General features: G+C 40.1%; 1 protein-coding gene across 1 annotated transcript in view; it reads left to right on the top strand.

Annotated features, from left to right (window-relative positions):
• Positions 1-3636: 3636 nt before the first annotated feature.
• The window catches only part of rimbp2b (RIMS binding protein 2b), a 73816-nt gene continuing 63847 nt past the window's right edge, over positions 3637-13605 (top strand). The window contains exon 1 of the mRNA XM_030737623.1: positions 3637-3735. The gene's annotated coding sequence lies outside the window, so the exon portion shown is untranslated. The remainder of the gene's footprint in view (positions 3736-13605) is intronic.

Raw genomic sequence — 13605 nt, 5'->3', positions numbered from 1 at the left:
CAGGATAATTGCATGAAGAAGCTGTAATAAGGTGGATTGAATTAGCTTTGCCCTGACTAAAATGAATTAAAGAGGTCATCATGACATGCAGACTCCTTAACAGACTCATTATACCTGCTCACCCAAATATATCATAATATGCTGTGTTATCTTAGAGTCATTGAGAATTCAAGATTACAACGCAAATGCCTGTATGCTGGAATAATGACCAGAATTCAATTAGTTTAATTAGAAATGTTCATATATGTTCATATATAATGTTCAATAAGAGAAAGATAAAAACAGAAAGTTCAATTGCAGTCCAAAGGAACGTCTATTTTTCTTTCTGCTTTGCTAAACTAGACATTTACACAGTGATAATACGTTTTTTATTATGTTACTTTTAATGTTACTAAAGGTAGTCAGGCTTCTGTTTATGACTACTCAAATTACTCGATCAGGTTGTCAGAAAATTATTCTGCAGCTTTTTTGGGGAAATCGCTTAAACAAGAAGTCCCAGACTCTTACTGTGTAAGATTTTGTGTCATCCAGCTATTTCCCTAACCACTATTATTATTATCCAACTTATACATCTGACATAGAGCAAAAGGCAGGGTACACCCCGCACAGGTCACCAGTCTATCTCAGTGCAAGCACAGAGAGACAACTACACTCTCTTATCTTCACACCTAAGGCCAGTTTGGAATCACCGGTTAACCTAACAAGCATGTCTTTTTATTATGGGAGGAAAGAGTACCTAGCAGGCACAGGGAGATCATGAAAACTTTGCACAGAAAGGGCATGGCCAGATGATGGATTCAAACCCCATAAGGGGGGGTTACGCACGCATTTGTTCAAAATAATGGTGTGGGGGGGTAATCCCCTACATGACTTTTTTTGTCGTACAATGCTAAAAATATAACCTTGCAAGTAGGCTACAAGCCAAATGGATGAATGTTGTAGTGGAAATTATGATCTGTTCGTAAATCTGCACATTACCCTGAAAGTTTGATTGAAATGACAGGAAAATGCATTATTCAGTTTCATCAGCTGGAAACTGTAGTCTTGCAATTGCAAGGCTATGCACACCTTTAAAAGCCATAAAGGGCAACCGATACTCCTTTCTTTCCACTTTTAAATGCCTGATTCTCCATTAAACTCTAAACAGTGTATGCTGCTTTGGTATTCCTGCTGCTGTCAAACATCTGCCAAATTTTGTCAAAAAGATCACACCAATATAGACAAAATGAACAACTTGTTCATCAAAGTTCATTTTTTTTTCAAAATTTTGTAATTAATTAAATGAGTCTGCTTTATTTGGGTAGCACAGTGGTGCGGTGGTTAGCACTGATGCCTTTTAGCAAGAAGGTCCTGGGTTTGGATCATCTGGTCAGGACCTCTCTCTTTGAAGTTTGTATATTCTCCCCGTGTCTGTGTGGGTTCTCTCCTGGTATTTTGGCTTCCTCCCACAGTCCAAAGACATGCAATTAGTGGGGTCCGGTTAAATGGTGATTCCAAATTGCCCATAGGTGTGAATGGGAGTGTGAATGTTTGTCTGTCTCTCTGTATTAGCCCTGTGACAGAGTGGCAACCTGTCCGGGGTGTACCCCGCCTCTCACCCTATGGTAGCTGGGATAGGCTCCAGCCCCTTTATCTCCCTTGAACTTTATCGCCAGCTCTCCATCCTCCCATTGGGAATTTTTACTTCAAAAGAGAATTGTAATCTGTTGCTGCGTCCAATGATGTTATAGGTGGCACATCAAGCCAACAATGCCAACAAAGCACACCTTGACAATATCCCTGAGTTGCCAGTGACATCTGACAGAATGGCATCTATATATTTTTTCTCTCTATGGCTGCTCTATGGCAGCTCTCTATGGCCCCTTTAAGGAACAAGCATTTGCTTGGACTTGACAAAGTGCCAGATTTAAATACAATTTTTAATTTTCCCACCAATGTCTGTGAGTTGGGTACAAAAGTCTGTGTGTGAATTATATTAGAGAGAGGAGCTTCCGAGTGACTGAGCACTTATGGATGGTGAGATGGATGGAGGGAGGGAGTACATGGCTTTAAGAGTTGTGCCTTGTGGCTGGGGTGCGGGGCAGGACAGAGACAGCCTGTGTCCAGATGTCTGTTTGTGTTACGGAGTTTCTAGCACTGCCTCCTACCATGAGAGACAAACACTAATTGCCCATTGGCCCCGGGTTGGAGATGTGCAGCTGGGGACATGTGGCTAAAAATAGCGCTGCTTGTTCCCATGAGTGGCGGGCACACAGCACCATAGCATTAGTATTCAGCACTAAAGCATGGCATGGACAAAAAAGGTCATCTTCTGGGCATGGCCACAAATGTCAGGATGGAGTATAAAGCAACACCAACACAGGGTGGTGAACAGCAAGCAGCACCTTAGGCTTCACCCCCATATGGATCAACCTACTGAACCATTGTCCTCTGTCTGAACACTCGCAGGAAAATGTCACATGGGAACAGCCAAGCGAGTGTCATGACATCCCGTGTTTTGTTTGTAGCCCAGCAGCATCCATGCTTGTTCCATGAAGTCTTTCGCTCAACGCAGCAATGGCCTTCCATGCTTGAGTCGAGTTACAGAGCTTCCTTTATGACACAAAAGTAGCATCTGGTTCCACCTGACTGGAGCCATTAATAATTTAACAGGGGGCATTATTATTTCCAGCCAGCTCCACTAGCTTGGCAATAACAAGAAGTTTAGGTAGTGCTATCAGTGTTGCTGGCTAAGTGGCGAACATGGAAAGAGGATGTTATTTTACCTTGTTGGCGTCTTACACTTATGTGGGTTTGTAAGTACCTGGTTGAATGAGTGCATAAGTGTTATTTTTTTAGTGATACACTATGTTAACGTGTTGCTTGTTTGTTTATAGATTTGGGAATGTGTGTAGAATGAGCTGTTTGAAATACCTTGATAATTAGGATAATAAATTTAAGTTACCAGTATAGCGCTCAGTTTATGTTTTTTGACATGAATGTAATAACATACACAGTCCCTTAGGATGGATTTTATTAAATGTTATGAAAGGATTCGTTTTTTGCTTTTTATTATGTGATCTTTTTAAAAAACATAACTGAATTTCACACCCATATCTATTCCCCATGTGTTGAACGTTTAGTTAAATGCAGTTGTCGGAGTTTGCTAAAAGCAGCAGGTGGGCAGGTAGTCAAGCATACTTTATTCCCGTTACTGTCAGACTGAATCTGTGAAGATCAATAAAGAGAGAACACACACTCTGCGTGCACTGCATTAGAGTATCTGTTATAGCTGTTATAGTTGCTTTCCCACTCAGTACTCCTGCTGGGTGTGAGCAGCCAGTCACCTACACTTACAGATAGAGTGGTAACAGATTTCATCACCAGTGGGACTTAGCGGGAGTAGTGAAACGTTATCTGGAGTACAGCAAATCCCCCTGCACTATTTAATCATAAACCTTCTTTTTTGCTAAATTTATAAATAACTCTTGTGTAAAGGCACAACTTTCTTAACAAAATACAGACTATACAGTATATTAATTTGACTGAAATATTTTAAATGACTACAGCGTTGTCCTCTTAATTGCCCTCTTACCAATCTCCCCCCTCCCCCACTTTCCCTGTCCCCTACAGCTGAGAAATGAAGCTTTGCCCCTCCACCTTTTGGACGAGCTTTGTCTTCTAGAGGACAACAGCAGAGCTCAGCGACTCAACCCAGAGACCCTGAACCACCAAAGGTTACAGCAGAAGTTATTGGTGAGTTTTCTGTGCATAAGGGAGATAAAGGCTTGTTAATGCTGAACTTTTCATGGGCCATTAAGGGCAGCTGAAGACTGCTGTTGAGCCATTTGCTTTCAGCAGTTTTTGGCTTTCATGTCCTTCTCCCTGCTTTGGACTGTGAAGTTGTGAACCATGTTTTTCCTCCAGTTGTTGGTTTAATTCTAAATGAGCTGTGAAGACTTCTGCTTGTGTTCATTTAGAATCATCACTGAGACTAATTGGGGTCAAAATGGCAGTTTGCTCACTGACCATGTGATCAAATGTAGGCCTTCACCTCACCGCTGTCCAAATTTCCAGGAAGATGTTGATAGCCTCGTTCTCCCCAAAAGTTAGGATGCTTTGAAAAATATAAATAAAAACAGATTTCCATGAATTGTAAAAATAGGTTAAAGCCTATATTTAACTGAAATTAATTAAAAGATAGCATATCAGATATTGCAGCTGTTTCGTAGTTGTGGATTTATAGATTGGAACACGGGCATTAAAACACTGGAAAGGTTGTGTAATGATAAAACAGCTGGTGGAACATCTCACATCTAATGAGGTTAATTAGTAACATGATTACATATAAAAAGAGCATCCCAGAGAGGCTGAGTTTTCCAGAAGTAAAGATAGGAGGGTTTTGCCACTCTGTGAAAGACAGCAAGTGGACAAATGGCTGAATTGCATAGAGTTTGGGCATTTATTAATCTGTTTTACTTCATATCATTCAAATATTTAGACAATCCAGAGAAATCTGTACAAAAGGACCAGACCAAAAGTCAAAATTGAGTGGCCAAGATCTTAAATAAAAAACAGACATGAATTTACGGTAGGAATCACTGGATGGTTTTAGGAACACTTGAAAACCACTATCAGGCAACAGTTTGTCACCGCATCAACAAACTGAAGTGAAATTTCTACCATTCGAAGAGAGAAAACATGAACAAGGTCCAGAAATGCAGACGTCTTCTCTGGGCTTGATTCAAGTTGGACTTAAAATTTGAAACAGTTTTTGGAAGCCATGAACGCGACGTTCTCTGGGTTATTGAGAAGGCCCATTCGGCTTGTTATCAGCATGCTGTTCAAAAGTCAGCCTACGAGATGGTATGTGGGGGCCATTAGTGCATAGGTAACATTTGTGAAGGCCTTTTTAATGCTGAACAATATAGACAGGTTTTGGAGCAACATAGATGCCACCTGGACACCATCTTTTTCAGGGAAAGCCTTCAGCAAGACAGTCTCACATTCTGGGCCTATTCTAGTAGCATTGCTCCACAATAAAAGAGTCTGTATAATAAAATCGCCTGCTTTTAGTCCAGACCTGTCACCGATTTGCTACACTGTAAGAGATTTTGACTAAAGAGGCCTTGAACTGTTGAGAACTTGAATGGCAATTGGTCCCATTAGTTCCCAAATGGTTTTGAGTGTTAAAAGAAGACATGGTGCAACACAGTGGGAAAACCTGCTCTTGCCACAGCTTTTATTCAATACATTTCTAGCATGATCAACATGAACATATCTTTCAAAAAAAACATTTAGTTTTAGAGTTTGATCTGTTGTGTTTGTGCTGTTGTATCAAATCTAGACTTTATGATTAGCAAGTCATTTTGTTCTGTTTTTACTGACATTTTACATGCACTAGAATTTTTTAGCTAAAGGACTGATGGGCTTATGCCATGGTGAGGCATCTGTCATCCATTTGTCTACAATTCCCAAATCAAACTTGCACACAATAATCACCTAATGGGTCTTCATCCAAATAGTACTCAAGCTCAAGGTGATGCTCACATTTGTTGTTTGTGATGGCTTGTGAGCTGTATGCACTACTGGGTCACTGACGTTCTGTTTTTATATTATTATTATTATTATAATATTGTTATTTAAGGTTGTATTGTAGTGCTACTACAGAGTGTTATAAATTGGTAAAGGTACTGCTTTAACAGTCCGATTTAAGTACTGTTGAACCTGCTGACTGTCATTTCTCAGGGTGTCAGGACACCCCATAACCGTGTTGTTGAAAATGCAGTGGACAGTAAGCTGGAGGTTACCAGAGCAGAGCTGGCTTTGTCTTCCTCAGGCTTCTTCCAGGCTGCGATCTCACAGTGGAGGGTGCTTGTAATTCCCCCGGCTTCCCCTGACGTCTGTGGTTCAATATGAATGAGCTCCATCGATTAGATCTCAGTGTGGTGCTCGTGCAAAGGAAAACTGTGTGTGTATGTGTGCGCGTGTGTGTGTGTGTGTGTGTGCATGCATGGGACTGCTGGCTTTCTCTTCGGTGTCTCCTCGGCACTTACCAGACTGTTGTTTTCACAGAGGGCGATGTTATGGGTGACATCTTTTGGTTGAACCATAAACTGAAGCTTTGTTATTAACAGCTTTTCTGTTGCGTGCTGATGAACAATCTAACTGATGTCCTGATTTTCTGGTAATAAGGATAATACTGGCACAAATGGTAACATAAGGAACAAACAAAGGTGTTGTCTCTATCAAATTTCTCCTGCCATGTTTTGTTGGTTTTGTTAGGACACGGTCTCCAAAAATACAGAAACACCTTCTTGTCTCACATACTGAGAGTGTGGCATTCTGGTGTTAAAGTCCATAGTTATAGTCTATAGGGGTGCGAGGTTAGCACTGCTGACTGTGATTGTTTACAAAATGAGAATGGTGTGAACTGTCCTTTTTTTTTTTTTTTTTTTAACCTACATTATCTGCCTGCCTGTGACAGAGCTACTGCTTGTCAACATTTCTTAAGGGCTCTTTTGCCATATTAGTCACGTGCAGAATCATTTTTAAAGCAACCAAACATGAATACAATATTTTTTTAGAGAAAGTAACACAAATGAATTTGCTAATTTGTCCCTAGAGCTATTCCAGCAATTCAGTGTGAAGGACAATTAATAGTGCATTTGCCTGCATATGTGTTTGACCCGTAGCAGACAGAATGCTTAATATGGAGTACTGAGTTTATGGAATTACTTGGCAGGTGGCCTTCTTTTAGTACTAATTACAACCTTGACAACATCCTTGAGTGAGCGACGGTCACACAAAATCTCCTCCCAGGTATTTGTGGTGGTTGCTGGGAAACAAATGCTTTTGAAGTTAACGCACATCCTATCTTGTCATTAGTTGTTTTCCACTGCTCAGTCAACAGAGAAATGGACTGGGAGTGACGGGAGCATTGGTGGAAGGGTGGGTGGGTTTGACGCAGTGTTGTTGGCTTCCTCGAGTGGAAAAGAGCTGATTATGAATCCTGAAAGATTAAAGTAGCATCAATAATTACTAATACTGCACGGCCCTATGTAAGACTGAGCGAAGCACTGAAAAGCTGATAAAATACGGGGCACTTATTCAGCAAGCTTCATTAGCCTGCAGCTCTGTTATCTTATGATGGAGATGTAATCAACAAACCATATCTGCGTGTGTTTACCCGTGAGCAAACTTGATAAAATCGATCAAGCTTTGTTCCATGTCATCTTTTAGGCTCACGGATTTATGCTGAAGAGGAAATCTCAGGGTTGTGATTGTCATTCTGCTTCCAGAGCATTTTATGTGTGTGACTGCAAATGTTTTTGAGATCAGTATAAACAGCTGATGAAAGAAGCAATTTAAAGACCCAGTTCATAATAACAGAATGGAAATTTTCAACCATTTAAGTAGTTTTCTACCAGGAGATGTGAATTTTTATTAAAGCTGTTCTCAGGAATGCAGGAGCAACAAACAAACAGCAACAAAAAACATAAACCACAACCCTAAACGAAGAGTGGCCCCTCCAGCCAAAAATGACAGTTATCTAATAAAGTGCGTGTAAAGCAAAGTGTAAAAAACATAGAGCAGAGTTACTGCATGAGTGAAATTGGTCGCTAACATTTATTAATGCACAGCAATAGCAAACTACATTGGCCATTATAAGCCACTCATAATTTCAGAAGCAAGCAAATTGCTCACATATTCATCTTTTTATTTGCACAAGAACAAGATGTTTTTTAAAGCTACAAGGTTTTGTTTTAAATTGTCTTTAAAAAAAAAAAAAAACCCTTCTGGATTGACCTTAGAGGTGTGAAGTCAGTCTTCTCGATAAGTCTGTCCCTACCCGTGCTTTTGTGCTTTGGAAACCTTTAAGGTAATTATGGTTTTCCAGGGTGTCAAAAAGAAAAAAGAAAAAGAAAATAATCAAGTGTCCATCAAAGACTGGTCCAAGCAAGCATTTTTTTTTTCTTTTTTGCACTGAACATTTGATTTGAACATAGATGTGGGTTGCATGAACAGATTTGCTCTTTAAAGTAGAGAAAATTTACTGGTTTACTGCCCGATGAAGTAATTTGATGTGTAATCCTTTTGGCTAGGAGCTAGGCAATACAATTCCTTCAGCAACAGCCAAAAAAGGAGCTATTTATGTCTCCATGTCATTTTATTTTTTTTAAATCTGTGGTCTGAAAACGTAATTTGAATATTTTGCCTAATACCTAGTGTTTCTGCCTTCTATTGCACATCTTCATTGGTGAGCAGAGCAGCCGTAATGCTGTTATATGCATAGTAGAACTTGTGGGGCAAAGGTACCAAAACTTCTCAATTAGGTTTTAATCATATTTTACTAGCAAATCTATACACACAATATGACCACAGTGGTAGATGTTGATAGTTCTGCTGGTTCATTTAAATAGGGGCATTAAAGTAACTGCCCAAATAACTCACTGAAGGTGTTGCTCGGATAGCTTCCAAGTGAAAAGTCTTCAGTTTTAGAAGTACTTTGCTTGGAGTCATGTGTTTAACATCAGATCAGATCAAGTTTCCATGGCAACTGTACCCTGCTGAACTGCTTGGCCCCGTCATTGTTGCTTGCAGCTATATTGATAAGTGATCTGCCTCTGGGAGTGTCTCATTGTCACAGCTGAGATGAAAAGGGGCAAGACTTATTGGCATGTGAGCATCTTCCTCTTTACTAACTGCCTTTATAACTATTCATGACTGTTAGAAGGCCTACAGTCAGGCTCGCAGGTTTCAGCTTCAGCTCTGCTTGTTTTAATGGTCAAGTGACTCATCAGGGCCAAGGGATATAAGACTACTGATTAGACTGGATGGATTGGATAAATCACAGCAACTTTGCAGCATAGATGTACTAGACCATCACTTCTAAACAAACCAAACTAAAAATATTCCGTCGTGTCAACTTAATGTCTTATGCACTCCACCATCGATGTGAGATTTATCATTTATTCATGCACATTGATATTCAGAACATCTCACAGAAAGTGCTAAGAATCTGTCCCTCTCTTGCCACAATATGACAGTACTAACCACTGAGCCACAGTTCTGCCCCAGATTTAATGATATTTTAAATACTTCATCATGAATAGATGTTGCTGCTCGGGCTCTGTGTTTCTGTTTGTCTTGTACCGCATGACCCTGATTTTCCCCTTATGACCAGTGTTTATTACATCACAACAGACAAGAAAAAAAATCCATGTGTTTGGGGACAGGATGTTTTATGTGACAAACAGGTGTGGATATGTAGTTATGTGAATTTTTTATTATTTTCTTTTTATAATTTTGTGCATGTATTAATGTGGGAGGCCCTTGCGCTGGGGGCCAACCTCATGTTTACATCACTTGTAATGAAATTAGAGCCGCGTGGCACCCACACTACAGGCCTCCACTGATCCGCTAATTCAATTACTCCCCTTATTAACGCTCAGATGCTGCTGGCTGACCCTGGACTGCACGCTGCTTTTGCTACACATCATTCACTCTGCAGCTCTTTTTTGCTTTTCCAGCGGACTGACTGGCTATCTTTGTTTTACCAATGCAAAGGGGTCATCCTGACACCAGTGTATTTGTTTATGACTGCAGTAGCAGCCCCAACTCTCTACTACAGTAAGAGCAAATACAAGAGAGAATAATTTGCATGTAGTGCACTGAGCAATCCTGAATGTTGACATGTTTCTGTTACATCTGTAGAATCCAGGAAATTACTGGATACTATGACTATTTGTCAAACGTAATATCAAAAACAAGAAACAATCAAACTATCAAAAAGATATTCAGACAAATGCTTTGGGCTAAATCGTCCTCAGTAATTTTTTTTATATCAAATTTTTATTCTCCTTAGTTGTTGAACAGCCCTTCTTAACTGGTGTTGCGCAAGTGTGTTTTCCCCCTTTATGATTCAATGTCAAAGCCCAGCGGCTTTGAAGATTCTATGTTTGATGAGAAAAAGAAGAGCTGAAGTCAGAGACTGTCTGAGAAGTGTAAATAAATGGCCACCAAAGCCCACACATGTACAACTGCCTTTTTCATAAGAAATCATGTGATGTCCTATGGAAGTGATGTCCTAAAACAGCCCAGCCACCCCGGACACTCTCTCTGCTCCCATCAGGCCGGCATCCGTCTGCTCAACTCTGAGCCCTAAACTGGACTATTATTGCACAATGTAAATTATTATTATAATAATCTATAATTCCATGTAAAGTGTGTATAGTGTATAGTATATCGTGTAGAGTATATAGTGTATAGTGTGAATTACTTATTTTTATTCTTCTTATTTATATGTGTGTGTATATATGGTTGCAGGTACAAAATACACTTCACTGTGCGTTGTACTGTGTATAACTGCGCATGTGACAAATAAACGCTATCTTATCTTATCTTAAGTGATGTCATATGGGCTATTATTGGATAACAAACTTAGCATTCAATATGTGTCTCCCTCTGTATTACACACAACCAAAATGCAGTTTTTAAAGGACCAATACACAGGTGTTATTTAGACCTACTTTACAGCTTATTTTGAAGATAAGTTTCATATATGCATGCATATTCATTCATATGCATGCATATTTGATTAATACATGTACTATCTTTTCAGTTTAATCCTTAGATGAACCAATAAGTAGCCAATTGTAGTACTGAATAGAAACTAAACTAAACCATTAAAATTAGTTAAAAGCAAAGTAAATGCAAAATTGATGGTGAACAATCTTGTTGGTATTTTCTTTTTATCTTGCACTACAGTCACACTGGGGAAAACAGTGATTGGAGACCATGGCATGACCAAAATTATTGCAACCGTGTTCAATAAACTTGCAAGCTTGTTGCCTTTGAAATCATTGCTTCAAAGACGGGGACCAGATCTGTGACCACTCGCAGTCAGTTGTTGTCCTCAAAGGGGCTTTGTTGCATCAAGACGGCAATAAAATGGCAATAAAACTGAGTCAGTCTGCTATTAGGATGGCGATTTAACTGCAAAATGACATAGGTGCTTGGCAACCTTGCTTTTATTTCAGAATATATTCAGAATACAGCCAGTCGGCAACCAGAAGTGAATCCCCTTTTGCAAAGAGACAAGCTGCAGACAAGTTGTGCTCGTCAATATAAACTGGCTCAAATTCATTGCAAGTTTATAAATTAGACAGCAATTATTTGTAAACCTTTGACAATCTGTCTGAGAGTGATTGCAGTCAGCCTGCGTTAGACCACAATTGTTTGGAGACAGGTTGCCTCCCGCCAGGCAACTTGTGCAGTAGCTTTGCAATCGTATCTGATCACCTAGAGGTTGAGGATGTTGCATGCTTAACTTATGGGCAACCAGCTGGTCGCCGAATGCAAAAGAATTCTGTGTAATCAGCAAATGAGCCATTAAACACTGCTTCAAACTGCAATTGAAATTTGCAGTCATTCCAAAGAGGTAAACATGGTTCTTTCTCCTGTGTTATTTCCTGACTGAGGCACAAGCCTTGAATGTAAACTGTTAGACAGTGTTGCTATTGGAACTGAGCCCATTGCCTCTCTGCTGCAACAGGTCTGCAAGGACCTGGCATGATGTATGGTGGGATGTAACGCACAGGGTGTCTGATGCCAGCATGCACAGAGACAAGGGCACACATTCACAAATGTACATATGCTACACTGTATGTATTCAGTGGTTTGATTTTACCCGAGCAGATAATGCTACACTTATGATGCAACGATAACGTTAATCAGAGCCTCATCAGTGATAAGCAAAGAGTCCTTTCCTGTCTCCTCCTGGGTCAGATGATTCAGAGCCTGCTGACTCCAGCCACCTACATCTACAGCCTGGCCTGTTATGATAGCCATGGGCTTTAGCATCATGCTACTCTCTTTCGTCATTCAGCAGCGGTGTGGTACCATGAAAGGGAAAAAAAAAATACAGCATTTGCTGCAAAACATATGAGATAACAGCGTGTGACCACATTTAAAAACAACAGAGATGGCAGAAACAATGCTTAATATCACAGATTAAATGCTGGTGGAAGTGTCTGAAGTTAAGCCGTTTAATGGGTTTATGACAGGTTTGCAGAATCCCCTCTCGTTTGACCCGCCTGAGTGCATGCATGATACTCTACAATGAGGTTAAACCATCGCACGCCCATGTTCAGGGTTTTAAAGTTAAACCTCTGCCAAGTTTCTCAATCTCTAGCCACTGCATTGAGCTTATTAAATTTTCAATCTGCTACGGGCTCTCTTTCTCACCTCGCAGGATGAATGTGCCCGTTTAATAATGTAACTGGTTTTAACAAGATCGTAAAATGTTCATCTAACTTTCATAAGCTCTGTTAGCAAAGTGACATATTCATATGATGGCAGGAATCTCTTTGGCAGTCCCTCAGTTTTAGCTGTGAGAACACTGTCAAAGTGCATTTTTTCTTTCACTGCAGCTCCTTGTGGGCTGGATTCTTGTGCAGAAGTTTATGGCAGCCTGCAGGGAAAGCTAAGGTTGTTTCTGTGTTACCCCCATGGCTCTGAAGTAGTGGTTAGTCATGATATAGGAGATTTAGATTGGTCTTCTGGTAACTGATAGGGCTCCACTGAATACTCCTATTCTCCTGTGCCTCATCTATAATGTACACAAGTTGCACCGGACTGAACCATGAAAACGCAGCCTTTTCAGATAAAGCATCGTCCGCATAACAGCTTACATAAATCTTTTTGGGGCTGATGAGCTCTGTTTCTTTTTACAGTCTTAAAAACTGCATGTAGTTCAGTGACTTTAGTTGTACTAGAGAAGGGTCAGGGTGGCGCGAATGCAAACACTGCTAGCTGCTTTGGTGTGTGTGTGTGTGTGTCTGTGTGCTTTGCCCTCTCAGGCATTGTTGGATAATGTGACCTTCATAGGGAGATTAAAATATGTAGCAGGCGTGCATTGATTTTTGGACTCACTGCTGGTATATATGGACTTAGCCACTGCATAAATATTGATACTCCTAAAGAAAGATCAGGCATTGTGTATGTTTGTGCAGTCATGTGCCAGCTGGGATCAAATAAAATGAATAAAAAGATGGTGCTTTATATAAAAGAATACTTTGTAGAGCATGTGTTTTGATAACCTAAATCTGCTTGTGACCCAGCAGCAGCTTAATAAGGTCATTCCTATTATGTGGTGGCTAATTACAATGCCTGTTACTGAAATCCCCAAGCTGCACTGTGAAGTGACAGAACAGTTTAAAGGGACTCTTCATAAACCCAGAATAGTGTTTATCCCTTCATTCATGTTTATTTTGATTGTTTTTTCAGTTGATTAGTCCATTGATTTTATTTTTAAAACTTTTCAACCACTGTTGGATGTAAATGGCACTGATGACGTAGTTGAGCTGTTGTTAGTCTGCCGAGGACGAAACCTGACTCCTGACTTTCGTGACACCCTGGCTTATTCTCTAGCACATAGACTGCGCATAAAGGATGCATGTAATCTCTGAAAAGTGAAACCAATGTGGTAATACTTTAAACCTGCGGGAGGGGTCGACTACTAAAACAGTCAGTGAGAAAATGAGCCTACTGCTCACTTGATTTGCGAATTCAATGAAAATGTTCTCGCTTATTTCAATAATACAGCATCGCGTTCATATGGTT

The sequence above is a fragment of the Archocentrus centrarchus genome, chromosome 9 (assembly GCF_007364275.1).
Source record: "Archocentrus centrarchus isolate MPI-CPG fArcCen1 chromosome 9, fArcCen1, whole genome shotgun sequence".
Classification (NCBI taxonomy): Eukaryota; Metazoa; Chordata; class Actinopteri; order Cichliformes; family Cichlidae; genus Archocentrus; species Archocentrus centrarchus.
Note: the sequence above shows the minus strand (reverse complement) of the source record. Positions and strands in the feature narration are given on the sequence as shown.